Source organism: Oncorhynchus gorbuscha, linkage group LG07, assembly GCF_021184085.1.
Source record: "Oncorhynchus gorbuscha isolate QuinsamMale2020 ecotype Even-year linkage group LG07, OgorEven_v1.0, whole genome shotgun sequence".
Classification (NCBI taxonomy): domain Eukaryota; kingdom Metazoa; phylum Chordata; class Actinopteri; order Salmoniformes; family Salmonidae; genus Oncorhynchus; species Oncorhynchus gorbuscha.
This window is the reverse complement of record NC_060179.1, coordinates 32,786,090-32,802,035: the sequence shown is the minus strand read 5'-3', so window position 1 is coordinate 32,802,035 and position 15,946 is coordinate 32,786,090.

Here is a 15,946-nt window from a genome sequence, read left to right as displayed (position 1 = left end):
GAAGCTTGATTGTTCTGTGTGACCTTGTCTTGGACCTCCCCAGCTTACCTCTGAAGTCCAATGTACAGCTACACTCTTAGGAAAAAGGGTTCCAAAGGGTTCTTTGCAGAGGGACAGGGTTCTATCAAGAACCGTGTTGATGAGAATAACCTTTTTGGAAGACGAGGGTTGTAGTGAGGTGCGTACTGGCGGCAGAGAAGTCAGGCACAGGAGAGCGAAAACGCATTTACAACGGTGTTGTTTAATATCCATAAACCACCGTCCACAGAACAATACTAATAAATGGGTCAAACAAAACCCGGTAATACCAGCATACCGTGCACAAGGGGGGGGGGGGGGGGGGGACACAAGACAAGACAAAACCAATGGAAAATGAAAAGTGGATCAGCGATGACTGGAAGGTCGGAGACTTTCGACCGCTGAACGCCGCCTGAACAAGGATAGGGACCAACTTCGGCGGAAGTCGTGACAAGGGTTCTTTGTAAGGCAAAGGGTTCTACCTAGAACCTTTAACATCTTAAGAACTGTTTTGGAAGAAACATTCTTTGAAGGTTCTTCGGAAGTCAAGAAGTGTTCAATATAGAACCATATATCATATATCCCAGCATGCTCGGTTGCAGTGAGACTTTCTGAATAGTTTGTTTTACTGTAATATCTGTGTTTTTGCATTTATATTGATTGGTTCATACATTTTATGTTACATATAAATAACATACAGTTTTTTAAACTAATCCAATCTGTCGGATTTATTGCACCCGTTAACTAAGATGGTCATTCCAGTTTAGAAGATTGAGGTAGTCTCAGTATTCAATCTTCCCTATCCTGGCAGTCATTTTGAATGCAGGTTGCAGGTGATTAACAATTCCACTTGTTGGATATCCGAACTCTGGCTGAATTCTTTTAGAAATTACACGTCACTTTGCCAGCCCGCATAATGTGACTTGCAGGCCTGATGTGGCCTGTAAACGAGGAGATTCCTAACACCACTATGTTAGGCTATAACTACGCCCTCAAAGAAAGGCCTTATGATATTTGTATTGTTATATGGGTTCTCGGTAGAACCCTTCATAGGCAGTTCTGGAAAGAACCTTTAGAAGATTAAACAATCTTTGGTAGAACCCTGCATAGAGGGTTCTAGGTAGAACCATATACAGGGGGTTCTTTGAAGAACCCTATGTAGAGGGTTCTAGATAAAACACTCTGCAAAGGGTTCTACACAGCACAAAAAAGGGTTCCCCTATGGCAGGGCTGCCCAACCCTCTTCCTGGATTTCTACTGTCCTGCAGGTTTTCAGTCCAACCCTAATTTAGCATATCTAATTCAGCTAGTTAAGGTCTTGTTGAGCAGCTAATTAGTAGAATCCAGTGTGTTAAATTAGGGTTGGACTGAGAACCCACATGACGGTCGATCGCCAGCAAGCGGGTTGGGCAGCCCTGCCCTATGGCGACAAACCGAAGAACCCTGTACGGTTCTAATTAGCACCTTTTTTCTAAGAGTGTATTCCTACAAGGTCCCTTCTCTCCTCAATCACTTTCCGTTTCTATCGTGATCTATTCCTTGTGTTGCCTTCTTCTGTGTGCTACAGCTTTCTTGCTGCATTCATTGTAAGCTTGAACCACTTTTTCCCATTTTATTTTATATTCCCCTCGGTCCCCTCCTGATCTATTTCTGTGTTACTTGAGAGGGCTTGTGAACTTGCATTATGAAGGTGTCCTCAAAGTTTTGGTCTGTTAGTACGCCATCATCAAAGTCTCAGCGTTCCCTTTGTTGGTGCTCGTCATTTCAGCTTCAGTTTGGTTTCAGCATTAACGAGGTGGCTCTCACTGGCAACATCTGTGAGCTCGACTCGTTGTGATGAGCAGGTGGTCCATCAGATTCCATTGGGAGAGCACCATGTGAGCTTGTGATGTTTTTGTGGGGAAACAGGCTTCTTCCTCTCACCAGGTTGTATGTGACAGAATGTAGCCCTTCTCTCAGCGGACACTGCTAGTCAAGTCCTCGCCCTGTGTTTGTTTATACGATGAAACCACCTCTGTTAATGAATTGTTATTTGAGGCAATGCAGATGTCAATTACACTGAGATAACAATCAGTGTGGTTTATTACTGCAGAACCATTTTAAGGGAGAAACAATTTCACAGATTTAAGACCTCCGGTGGAGTGTCTCCATTATTTATGTGTCATGCCACTCTATTGGTCCGTGGTACAGTAAATGTAGTGGTCAGATAATTGAATCTCACCCAATTACATTGTCAATAAAAACTTGTCGTCTTTTCACCCAGCTGTTCACGTCATCCTTTGGATGAATCGGGTCAATTGCTGACCCGTCATTTGCAAAAGAAAAGGGTTGAGAAACATTGAGAAACAAAGCAGTAGAGAAAAATCGGCTATCCATGGAGAACCAGCTTGGAGAAAAGGACAACAGCACAGGGAAGGAATCCTTAGACAGAGACTCTCGCTGATACGGGTGCCCCCTAGGGAGGTGCCTCCTGGTCCAGACTCTCCAGGTGGTAAACTATAATGTACTGAGTAGGCAGTAGGCACCATCCAGCATATCTGGCAGAGAGAAATGAGATTGCCTCTTGGTAGGAAATATACTTGTAGCTCCATTTGTGGACAACTTATGAGTGGAAAACTGTACAGTCAGGTCCCAGAAAATGCATTTTCCACATAGATTCCATGTCGCAATATTTCAACAAATTACATTGAAACAACGTTGATTCAACCAGTTTGTGCCCAATGGGAATGCTATTTATCAAACGTGAGGCAGTGCTATGGTCAGATGACATGAAAATAGAGCTCGTTGACAACGCACACCAGTGGTGGATTTGAGGTCGAAAAGTAAAAAATATGCAGAAAAGTACCTCATACTTACTGTAAAATATGGTGGTGGATCTTTGATGTTATGGGGTTATTTTGCTTGCACTGGTCCTGGGACTCCTGTTAAAACCTCTTCGGGCTAGGGGGCAGTATTTTCACATCCGAGGTGCTGTCCTCAGATAATCGCTTTGGTTTGCTTTCACCGTAAAGCCTTTTTGAAATCTGACACGGTGGCTGGATTAACAAGAAGTTGAGCTTTAATTTGGTGTATTGCACTTGTGATTGTATGAAAGTCAAATATTTCTAATAAAAAAAATTTTAAAAAATTGTGCTCTGCAATTTAACCGGATGTTGTTGAACCGTTCCGCTAGTGGAACCCCTAGCCGTAACAGGTCTTAAGGTAAACGGCATCATGAACTTGACCAAAGACCAGTTAATTTTTGCCAAAAAATCTGGTTGCCCCTGCAAGGAAGTTGACACTTAGCCACAAGTGACACTTAGCCACCAGCAAAACAATAATCCCAAGCACACATCAAAATCAAAATGTTGCAATGGCTGTCTCCAGACTTGAACCCCATTTAAAACTTGTGGTTTGAATTGAAGAGGGCAGTCCATAAGTGCAGACGAAGGATATCAAGGATGTGGAAAGATTCTTTATGGAGAAATGGTCCATCCCAATGTGTTCTCCAATCTCATAAAGCATTTGAGAAAAAGGCTCAGTGTCGTTATCTTCACAAGAGCAGGGTGCTGGAGTATTGAAAACAGGGTTGAGATTAATTTTGTCCCCTATCTTCTTAAGAATTTTTGTATTACTTGTTTAACTAAATCTCCTTTTTCTGAGCAATTATATAGGTTATACAATATCATAATTGTCTAATTTCTTTTAGAATACAATGTAATTCAGTATTTGTATGATTTATTTTATAGTATTTTTTGCTCTTTATCAAGGGTCCCAATCATTTTGCACCTGACTGTACATGAACAATGAGCCATTGGTACTTCACAACTGCATCAAGATCTTGATATCAAAGTCTACTGACGTAATGCATAGATAATCGACAGGGTTGAGTAGTTTACATTCTAAATGTAATTGGTTACAGTTACCTGCCCAAAATTGTAATCAGTGATGTAACTTTTGGATTACCCAAACTCTGTAAAGTAATCTGATTACTTTTAGTTTTTTTCCGGCTACTTTCCCCTTAACCTCTTGCTTCTAATTGACATGCAGGCGTCACATCTAGACATCTGGAAATGCAAATGCGCTATGCTAAATGCTAATAGTACTAGTTAAAACTCAAAAGTTCATTAAAATACACATGCAGGGTATTGAATTAAAGCTACACTCGTTGTGAATCCAGGCAACAAGTCAGATTTTTAAAATGCTTTTCGGCGAAAGCATGAGAAGCTATTATCTGATAGCATGTAACACCCCAAAAGACCCGCAGGGGACGTAAACAAAATAATTAGCATAGTCGGCGCTACACAAACCGCACAAATAAAATATAAAACATTCATTACCTTTGACCATCTTCTTTGTTGGCACTCCTAGATGTCCCATAATCACTATTGGGTCTTTTTTTTCTCGATTAAATCTGTCCATATATAGCCTAGATATTGATCTATGAAGACTGTGATAAACGGAAAAAAATAGCGTCTTATAACGTAACGTCATTTTTTAAAATTAAAATAGTTGACGATAAACTTTCACAAAACACTTCCAAATACTTTTGTAATGCAACTTTAGGTATTAGTAAACGTTAATAAGCGATCAAATTGATCACGAGGCGATGTATATTCTATAGGGGTACGTCTGGAAATAATGTCCGGGTAAATCTCAACCAAAATATCCTCTCTGCCTTGCGTCCGATTGACCAAGAAACAAATCGTAGGCAAATGACAAGCCTGTTGACATCGTGTGGAAGCTGTAGGTATTGCAACCTCGGCCGCATTTAATGTGGTTCGCCTTTATCAAACGGTTGAAGTGGCGCATGGATATATGTTTCCATTTTCAATGATCAGATTTTCCTGCACTTTTCGATGAAACGCACGTTCTGTTATAGTCACAGCCGTGATTTAACCAGTTTTGTAAACGTCTGAGTGTTTTCTATCCACACATACTAATCATATGCATATACTATATTCCTGGCACGAGTAGCAGGGCGCTGAAATGTTGCGCGATTTTTAACAGAATGTTCGAAAAAGTAGAGGGTCGACTTAAGAGGTTAAGAAGCATTAGAAGAAGACAAAAAGGATCCATCAAACACATTTGGTATGTCATCATTAGTAGTCTGAGCTGTGGTCAGACTGACTCAGGTTAACAAACTGAAAATTATGCCTTTTTTCAATGCTGAACTGAATGTCATTGAGAAAACAGAATGGCGTCAATATATTTTTTTGCAAACATTTTTCTGAATTTAACAGTATTCCAAGAAGTTGTTTTTCAAAAGTATCTGCAATCTGATTATAATATTATTGCTTTTTGGAATCAGATTCCTGATGACATGTAATCAGTTACTCCCCATCCCTGATAATAGATCACCCAGACCACCCTGTCTCTTTCTCATCAAGTGCCCACTTTATGGGAACTCTGCAATCCACTTGGCAGCATGCAAGCAATCACATGCTAACACACAATTATATATTTTATTGGACTTTCTTAGGCATTGGTGAACGAAATTTGTGTTCCCAAGTTACCACCTCTATGTTCTACCCTATAACACTGTATTCAACTCCCTACAGTGGAATACAGGCGAATGTAGCTCCAAGCAACAAAGAGTATTGCTGTAAAAGGCCTCCAGCAATTTAGTGCTCTTATATTCTACTCCTGTCCCTCCGGGTACTGAGTCTCCACTTAGGACTAATTACAGGTGATGCCCAAGGTATCTCAGCATGGCAGCATTTTTAGCTAAATGTTTAGCAACATCCTGCTTTTATGCGTAGTAATCACGTTAGATCATTTTGACTCGCCTATGATGACGGAGCTATGAGAGAAATTCATGCTGACCACTTAAAGTGTCTGTGTAAGTGCTACTTAATCATGTGTACCGCATACTTGCGAGTCAGCCGGATAAGCATAATGAGGTGCAATTTAGCAGTATAATTAGATCACGTAATTAATTTTCTGATTGTAATCATCATCTTTGCTAAAATTGCAAGTGGAACCTAATGATGACAAACCGTCAACTTCAGTGGATAATGTAAGCTAAATTAGGAATGCGGATGTTAGGTGGAATGTGAGAAGTATCAAAACTGCAATGTTTAAAACTTGCCTGGAGATCAATTTTGTTTATTGGTTATCCATCACAGAGATATCACCCATTGTCTGACACTAAGAAGTGTTTGATAGAGAAATATGTACAGAAATGTGAGTTATAGAACTGCCATTCTCATTGACAGCAAGTCCAAGAAGCATTAGATCTGTTCTATTCTATATGCATGTTTTCTATGTTTCCCGTTCTTAGATGTAAAGTTCCCTGTTTAGGGGACCTATGTGGTTCTGGTACTGGTTACGACTAACATTTTCAAGCTGGGATGTCCCTCTTACCATTTCATTCGCTCTTCTGACTGTCCATCAACCACTGTCTGAGCCCTACAACACAGCCACTGACAAAGCACATGCCTGCAATCCTTACATCTTAGGGCAGCAGGGGAGAGGTCATGACTGTAGCACATTCAAATATTGATTTATAGCCATTCATCTAAAATAATGAATACTTTGTGTGTTTGATATGGGATGGAAGGTGAGTTCCTAGTGAGTTCAGGAAGCCAAGCGAGAGCTCTGTGAGACGTTCAGTGATGGCGGCAGACATTTGGATCAAGGGAGAACACGGAACATACAAATACGTATTTTACAGTTATAAGGAAGGTGACATCTTACAGTTGTTGAATCATTTGATTTGACTATCTTTAGAAAGCATGTAAGTCATTACAAGCCTTCTTCATCCAGTTTTGTTGAATAAGAAATACATCACATTGTTACGGTTTTCTTCCGTCGAAGGAGAGTCGGACCAAAATGCAGCGTGGTTAGTTCGATACATCTTTAATGAAGAAAAAAAACACAAACAATAAAATAAATAAAAACGGAACGTGAAAACCTATACAGCCTATTTAAAAAAAATACAAAAAATAATTTATTATCTTCAATACCATTCATTCTTTACAACTCATAATTTTCATACATACTCAAATAATGGTATTTTAATTTAACTAATTTAACTAAACATAAACCCCAAACAAAACCTCAGGCGAGCATCTTCCCTCCCCGTCACCCTACAAAATACCTTTCCCTATCTCCCCGTCCCTAATCTATCCCCTTACAAATCTAAATGACACCCAGCCCTAAACCCCCCTTCCACCTCTCCCGAGCAGCATGCTGCCCCCACTTCCTCTCCTCTCTCTTCCTCCTCCCCCTCAAAACTCCTTCCACCCTCCTCACTATCCCTTCCACCCCCCAATCTTTCCCTGTCTTCACCATGTTCTGCCTGGCTTCCCACAGCCCCCGTTTAAAGAGACTCATGAGAAGCCGGAGCAGAAACCTGTCCCTATCCGTCCCTCTCGCTCTCCCTACACCTCTCTCTAACCTGGCCCACGTCAATACAAAATCCCCCCTTACCAAACCTAACAGCACCCGTGCCCTAGCCCATACTACTCCGGCAAAGGCACAGTCCCAAAAGACATGGCGCACAGTCTCCTCCCTGCCACAAGAGGATCTTGGACAGGTGGGGGATTGCACCAAACTTTACCGGTACATGATGGAACGTACCGGCAAGCACTTATGGAGGCTCAACCAATTCAGGTCCTTGAGCCTGTTGTCCAGACCCCGCGCCTGCACTCCCTCCCAGACCACTTCCGAGATGCCCACTACAGGCGCCGGACTCCCTGCCTTTCTGACCTCCTCGTACAGGTGCCTGTGATCTAAACCTACTCGGGCAACTTCAACCTCAGGGTGCGCACGCAGCCACTTGGCCGCATGACCAAAGTGCCACGGCAGCTGTTCCGCCCGAGGACCCGTGTTAGACCACACCATTACGCTTCTCGCCTGATACGAGAAGAACACCCGCAGGAGGTAACCGGACGGGTGTATCACTGGACGAGCAAGCTCCTTTAACAAGAAAGAAACAAAAATTGTGTCCAGCTTGAGGAGGAAATGTGGTACCCCCCTACCTCCCTCCCCGATGGGACAGATCATGCGTGCCCTGGCGACCCACTTGCACCTGCCACTCCATATAAACTGAAACACAAGCCTCACTAGAGGCTTCCTCAGACAAGCCAGCAATGGGTAGATGTATGCCAAATACAAAAGAGAGGGCAACACATCCACCTTTAGGACCAGGACTTTACCCATAAAAGACAAATACCTAGCCTTCCACATTGCTAGCTTCCTCTGTACCACTGTGATACGCATGTTCCAGTTTAGCGTCGCTGAGCCGGAGGTCTCAAAATGGACCCTGAGAATCCTCAGGGCCCCCTCAGAGAGATAACCCCCCAGGCACATCCGTTCTACCGCGCCATCTTCCGAAAAACTTGACGGAAGACTTTGCATGGTTCAGAACTGCTCCCGACGCTCAGGTGAAATCCCCAAAGATGGCAAGGGACCTTGTCAGGCACGAGTCCTTGCACAGCAGCAAGGAAGTGTTGTCGGCGTACTGCGTCATCTTAACATGCAGCCCACCACTTCCAGGGATCAACAAGCCTTCCAGGGGTGCCCTAATGGCAGCCCCCAGAGGCTCCATGTACAGAACGAAGAGGAGAGCCGAGAGTGGGCACCCCTGCCTGACCCCAGACGAGAGGTCAAAAACGTCACCCACCCTATTTACACTAACTCGGCACCCCGCTCCGACATATAATGTACGAATCCATCCTATGAATTTCTCCCCAAATCCTAATCGACCTAACACTCTGAATAAAAAGGATCTATTCACGCGATCAAAGGCTTTCGTCTGATCTAGCGCTGCTACCATTAAAGGCAGTCCTCTATCCTCAACCCAAGCGATGGAGTCCCTGATTAACTGTAGGTTCCATCGAATAGAGCGGCCCTCTACCCTGCACGTCTGATCCTCATGGACGACGTAGGGAAGGGCTGTGTGCAACCGGTCTGCTAAAACCTTTGCAAGTAGCTTGTAATCTACACACAGCATGGTCAACGGACGCCAGTTGCCAAGGTCTGTTACTTCCCCCTTCTTATATAAAAGCGACAGCACACCAACAGCCATTGATCCCCCCCGGGACCCCCATCTCAAGGATGGCCTTCAAGACTTCGAGGACCACTTGTCCAAGTATACCCCAAAACTTGAGATAAAACTCAGCCGGCAGCCCATCCATCCCAGGCACCTTCCCTTTTCCCATCCTCCTAAGAGCGCTCTCAACCTCTAGTGAGATCTGGGCCTCCATCACTTCTCTAATGTCCTCCGGCAACCGCCTGGACAAGTGTTCTAAAAACACATTTCCCTGCTCTACATCTATTTCCCTTTCCTTAAATAAACCTTGGAAATGATCAGTTGCCACCCTGACCATGTCCTCTGGTTCTCTAACTATACTACCATTTTCTTCCCTAACACCATGCATTACGGATCTCTCCCAGTCAAACGACCCGCCGAGGTTGCCTGCCTCGTATTCGAGTTCAATTAAGCTTTGGATACGATCCACCTCCCTCCTCTCCTCCCTTTTTTCCCTCTTGCAATACCCTATTATAAAAGCCCTAATCCTCACCTTAACTAATTCCCACCACTCTAACACCCCCTCGCACATGGACCAGAGACCTTTAAGCCTCCAAAAGAAACCATAAAACCCGTCAACAAAAGTCTGCTCCTCCAGCACATCCCGATCTAACTTCCAGTACCCCCTACCAAAGAGGCAGTCTGGCGACCCCACCTGCACGAGCACCCCGTCGTGATCCGAAAAGAAAACAGGCAACAGCCGCCCAGACAACTTACCCAAAGACCTGGGTACAAAAATATAGTCGAGCCTCCACTCAACCCCCCTGGATTTGCGCCATGTAGGACCGGCCATTTTTGGAGTAGTGTGCAGACCACCATCTACCAGACCATGGCAAGCCATTAGCCCGGCAATGGCGCCTGCACTGCTATCCCCCCCTATTCCTAAATCTGTATTAAAATCCCCCCCTATCACTAATTTCCTATTTGTGACGCGTCAGACAGTCAACCATCTCCCTCCTGTCTGCCACCACCTGTGGCCCATACACCACCACTAATCTAAATTTATAATCCCTTATTGTGACATCCACCCCTATAACCCTCCCCTGCATTACCACAAAAGAATCCTCCACTTTTACCTCCCTGTGCCCACATAAAATCCCTACCCCGATGAGTGCACCCCCCCAATACCCCAAACCGACTCCCCCTTGTCCCACTCCCTCTTAAACCTACTAACATCCCCTCCATCCCTCAGGTGAACCTCCTGTAAAAAAACAAAAAACAAACCCCACACCCTCCAAATAACTAAAAACCGCCCTCCTCTTAACAAAATCCCTTAAACCCCTTACATTTAAACTAACAAAAGTAGAATTAGACCCCATGAAAAAATAAAAACATGTAATACACTCAAATTCTAAACCCAGACAGAAAAAAAACAGGAGACTCACCCGATGCTCCCCTGCTCCATATCTACCGGTGAGAACACCATCCGTACTCCCAACATCCCCCCCTCTTCCTCCATCTCACCAACCCAGGATGCAGGAATAGTGTTTGGCTCCGGGGTGCCCTGCACCCTGGGTCTACCCCCACACTCCTCCCCCTCCCCAGTGCTGCAGCTGGTTTGGAAAAAGATCGGGGAGGCTGAGTCCCCCCCAAAAAAACTCCCCACCTCCTCCTGTACGCAGTCCTGAGTCTTGTTAGGTGTGTCCCCACCCAACAGAAGTTGAGGGCCTGGGGAAACCAGCAGCAACCCAGAGGTTTCTCCCACCCCCATCACTCTCTTGGCCATCCCCTCCCTCTCACTGTCGGCCAATCGCACCCTCCTCTTCATTCTCTTCTTTGTTGATGGCGGTGGTGGAGAGATACCACCCTCCCCCCGCCAGCTCCTCCACCATACCCCTCATCTCTTCCACCAGGGCACTTTCCCCCCCAGTCCACTTGCTCTTCCACCGTCTCCTTCTCCACCACTCCTCCCTAGCTTTCTTCTCTCTCATGCTCCTCCACTTGGTTGCCTTCTTCCGCCGCTTTTCCTGGTTCTCCTACTCCCGTGCCGTCCGTTTCCTTCTCTCTTCCATCCGCCGCTTCTTGCTTCTCCTCCTTTCTTGAGGCCTTCCCCTCTGGACCTGTACTCTGGTCATGAGGCGTGCTTCCTTCCCCTCCTCTTCTTCTTCCCCCATCCCCCGCTCCTGCTCCCCCCCCCCCCAGCCGCAGACGCATATGACCTCTGACAGGCTGGGCACCCCCGCCACAGGTGTGCTGACGAGCCACACCCATGGCACGTCTTAGGCTTGTCACAATCCCTCGCCTCGTGTTCCTCAGATCCATAAAATCTGCATTTTCTTGTGCTGCACGAGGCGAATATGTGTCCGTAGGCCATACAGCGCCTGCAAAATGGGGGCTGACGTGCATAAAACAATGTTCCCCTGTCAGCCCCTAGGGAGAACATAGCAGGAGGATGGAGGTAGCCACCATGTCCCTTTGGGTCCTCTCTGAGGAGGGCCTGGAAGCCTCTCCTCCCATTCCAAAACCCAAGGGAGTCTTTAAGGTGCCTTGCTGAGGAGACGTTATCCATGTATCTCCCCAGAAAAGCCCTCACCTCTTCCACAAAATACTAAGACCAAGGCGTGACGCACATAAAAAATGTCATATTTGTATCACATTTGTACTGTGTACTTGAGCTTGTGTCCTCAAAAGTGACTACACCTCAGCAATTTATAACTATTTTACCAGAAAGGTGAGATGTTATCCTTTGAGTATGCAGCATTATTCGTTATTGTTTATGGGCCTCTCATGATAAATACTCACTTTTGGGGATTACATAGATTACAATTTCGGGTTCATTTATTAAGTTTTGATTTAGCATATTTGACTTTCAATTTTGTACACCAGCTTCAAACAGCTAGAGTCTCGTTAGATGTATAGTACCAGTCAAATGTTTGGACACACCTACTCATTGCAGGGTTCTTTACATTGTAGAATAATAGTGAAGACATCAAAGCTATGAAATAACACATATGGAATCATGTAGTAACCAAAAATGTGTTAAACAAATCAAAATATATTTTATATTTGAGATTCTTCAAAGTAACAGCTGATGACAGCTTTGCACACTCTTGGCATCCTCTCAACCAGCCATTCTCTCAACCAGCTTCATAAGGTAGTCACAGATATAACTTGTTAAAAGTTAATTTGTGGAATTTCTTTTCTTCTTAATGCGTTTGAGCCAATCAGTTGTGTTGTGACAAGGTAGAAGGTAGGACCAAGTCCATATTATGGCAAGAACAGCACAAATAAGCAAAGAGAAACGACAGTCCATCATTACATTAAGACATGAAGGTCAGTCAATCCGGAAAATTTCAGGAACTTTGAAAGTTTCTTCAAGTGCAGTCGCAAAAACCATCAAGCGCTATGATGAAACTGGCTCTCATGAGGACTGCCACAGGAAAGGAAGACCCAGAGTTACCTCTGCTGCAGAGGATAAGTTCATTAGAATTAAGCGTACCTGCTTCATAGAGCTCAAGTAACAGTCACATCTCAACATCAACTGTTCAGAGGAGACTGCGTGAATCAGGCCATGGTCAAATTTCTGCAAAGAAACCACTACTAAAAGACATGAAGAAGAAGAAGAGACTCACTTGGGCCAAGAAACACACGCAATGGACATTAGACCGGCGGAAATCTGTTCTTTGATCTGATTAGTCCAAATTTGAGATTTTTGGCTCCAACTGGCGTGTCTTTCTCAGATGCAAGGTAGGTGAACGGATAATCTCTGCATGTGTGGTTCCCAATGTGAAGCATGGAGGAGGAGGTGTGATGGTGTGGGGGTGCTTGGCTAGTGACACTGTGGGTGATTTATTTAGAATTCAAGGCACACAACCAGCATGGCTACCACAGCATTCTGCAGTGATACGACATCCCATCTGGTTTGCGCTTAATGTGACTATCATTTGTTTTTCAACAGGACAATGACCGAAAACACACCTTCAGGCTGTGTAAAGACTATTTGACTATGGAGAGTGATGGAGTGCTGCATCAGATGACCTGGCCTTCACAATCACCCGACCTCAACCCAGCTGAGATGGTTTGGGATGAGTTGGACCGCAGAGGGAAGGAAAAGCAGCCACCCAGTGCTCAGCATATGTGGGAACTCCTTCAAGACTGTTGGAAAAGCATTCCCCATGAAGCTGATTGAGAGAATGCCAAGGGTGTGCAAAGCTGTCATGAAGGCAAAGGGTGGATACTTTGAAGAATCTCAAATATATTTAGATTAGTTTTACAATTTTTTGTTTACTACATGATTCCATGTGTTATTTCATCATTTTGATGTCTTCACTATTGTTCGACAATGTAAAAAATATTACAAATAAAGTTAAACCTTTGAATGAGCAGCTGTGTTCAAACATTTGATTGGTACTGTGTATGACGAGTACCTTATTCAGAAAAGTCCAGGAGAGGCCAGTGCATGTCACCTGACCCGTATGGTAAATAGAAAGAAGGAGAAAAGCTTATCGATACTATTGTTGTTTGAGGTGACTCCACCGGTGAGAGTTTAATTTGTGTCCAAACCACTACAATGTGGGAATTGTAAAAGATATGGCCACATTTCAAGTGTTTGCAGAAGGGAGAAAGAAGTATGGTACTGAAGAATCTGTGAATGGAAAACGTTTAAACTGTGGTGGGGATCATTCTCCGGACCTCCTTGAGTGGTTAGCCTATTGTCTTCAAAGGTTGTTACATTTTAACTACATAGTAATTGTAAAAGGTTATACCCTACTGGGTTTAAATGTATTATTCTGTTTTAATGTTACTCCTGAATCACTATGATAAACAGAAGGTTTTTTCTTGAGTGTATTTTTAACAGAGCTGAGATTTACGTCCAAAGTGTAGAAATACAGGTGAAACCAGTTATTGCCACAGACATGGTGGCGTAGCAGGAAGCTCAGAATGCCATGAACCAAGAGGTTGTGAGTTCAAATCCCAGGAGAGGACATGTTGAGTAATCATTTATGTGTAAATGTACTCAATGTATTCAAATATGTAAGTTGAAAACACTATGTTAGGAACATTGTGTGTGTGAATGGATCAGTGGCTCACCAATCAACACCTTGATGGGCTTGGCAACAGTAGCAAAGGATGCTGTGTAATGGAACTAGGGTGTGTGTGCCCTGGGATGAATGTTTCTTTGCATCCCCCAGAACAAGCCTGGGACGAGACAAAAAACTCCAGGGGACAATGACACAACTTCCCGAAAACATCCTTGTGGGTAAAATGTTTTTATTTGTAATATGTTTTCTATTTCTATTATTATCTGTATTATTATTATTATTATCACAGCATTGTTGGGAAAGAGCTTTCACGGTACACCTGTTGTGTCCTGTGAAAGTGGCTTAAACTTTGAAACTTGAAACTAGACAAAAACCTTGAGGGGACCATGACACAACGTCCTGACCACTTTAGGCAACCGTTTCATGACGTTCCGGGGACGTGCTAACAACTCCTTTTGGGCCCCGTGTGGCTCAGTTGGTAGAGTATGGCACTTGCAACGCCAGGTGTGTGGTTTCGATTCCATTGGGGGACCAGTATAAACAAAATATGAAAATGTATGCACTCACTGCTATATGTCGCTCTGGATAAGAGTCTACTATATGTCGCTCTGGATAAGAGTCTGCTATATGTCGCTCTGGATAAGAGTCTACTATATGTCGCTCTGGATAAGAGTCTGCTATATGTCGCTCTGGATAAGAGTCTACTATATGTCGCTCTGGATAAGAGTCTGCTATATGTCGCTCTGGATAAGAGTCTACTATATGTCGCTCTGGATAAGAGTCTGCTATATGTCGCTCTGGATAAGAGTCTGCTATATGTCGCTCTGGATAAGAGTCTGCTATATGTCGCTCTGGATAAGAGTCTACTATATGACTCAATTGTAAATGTTTACAGAATTCACTACTGCATCTACAGACTAAATATATACACATATCATATTATTTTTTAAATGAAGCAGTGTTGAAACAACCTTTTGACATATGACTCTTTATATGTGGTTAGGTTGTGGTTTTACATAGACAGACAGCAACACGTCCCATATGAATTCTCCTGGTGTTATACACTAGAGTCGGATATTTCAAGGTCAAAAGGTAGGGTTGACACAGATTGTTGTTTGGATTGCAGCGCCACGGACTCCCACACTTTTCTTGTCAGCCTTTTCTCCGTTGCCCCACCGTGTTGTCGACCGTCACGGTGCCTTTTGTCTGCACAATTCAGGTCAGAGTGTTGCGTCGCAGCACGTACGGTATGTAGTAGGGAGCTGGAGGTGTCATTACAGCTCGTCACTCTCAGGAGGTACTGTGACCTACCACCGAGAGGAACAACAGGAAATACGACCGTCTTATATATGTCACAAGAGTGTCACCCTGCTATGGAATGAACGAGAGAAGCTAAGGAAATGTGGTTGTCTTTCTGCCGTGGGGAAGACTATATTCTTTGGGAAGACAGAATGCGGGAGAAGGACATGCATATCAATTAGGAGATCAGTAATAGGATGTGTGTGTCCCCCCCCCAGGCTTTTCAATGTGGCTGTCCAAGTAACGGATCATTTACACAGACTCGATACAGACACCATTTATGCAGACACATCATATATTACAGATGTTACGGAGGAGCGATCACACACTCAAAAGATAAGAAAAGCAGTGGAAAAAGAAATGGGAACACGTTTTCAAAATATACCTAAAGAGAGTTTCATTTCATCAGTGCTGTGTGAGAATGAACTGTACCAAAACAACTTGCAGTAGTTTTGCATCACTTTATTAGTGGTTGTGTGATCTTGGAGTTAAAGGCTCCTCTCTTGAGCACATAGGACCATATTAAGTCCAAGTGCCTTTCAGACTCCAATACAAATCCAATTATAATCGATGTCCTTGAGGTCAATTATGTTAGATTGAAACCAAGTGTTTTTCATGTTTATGAATTGGA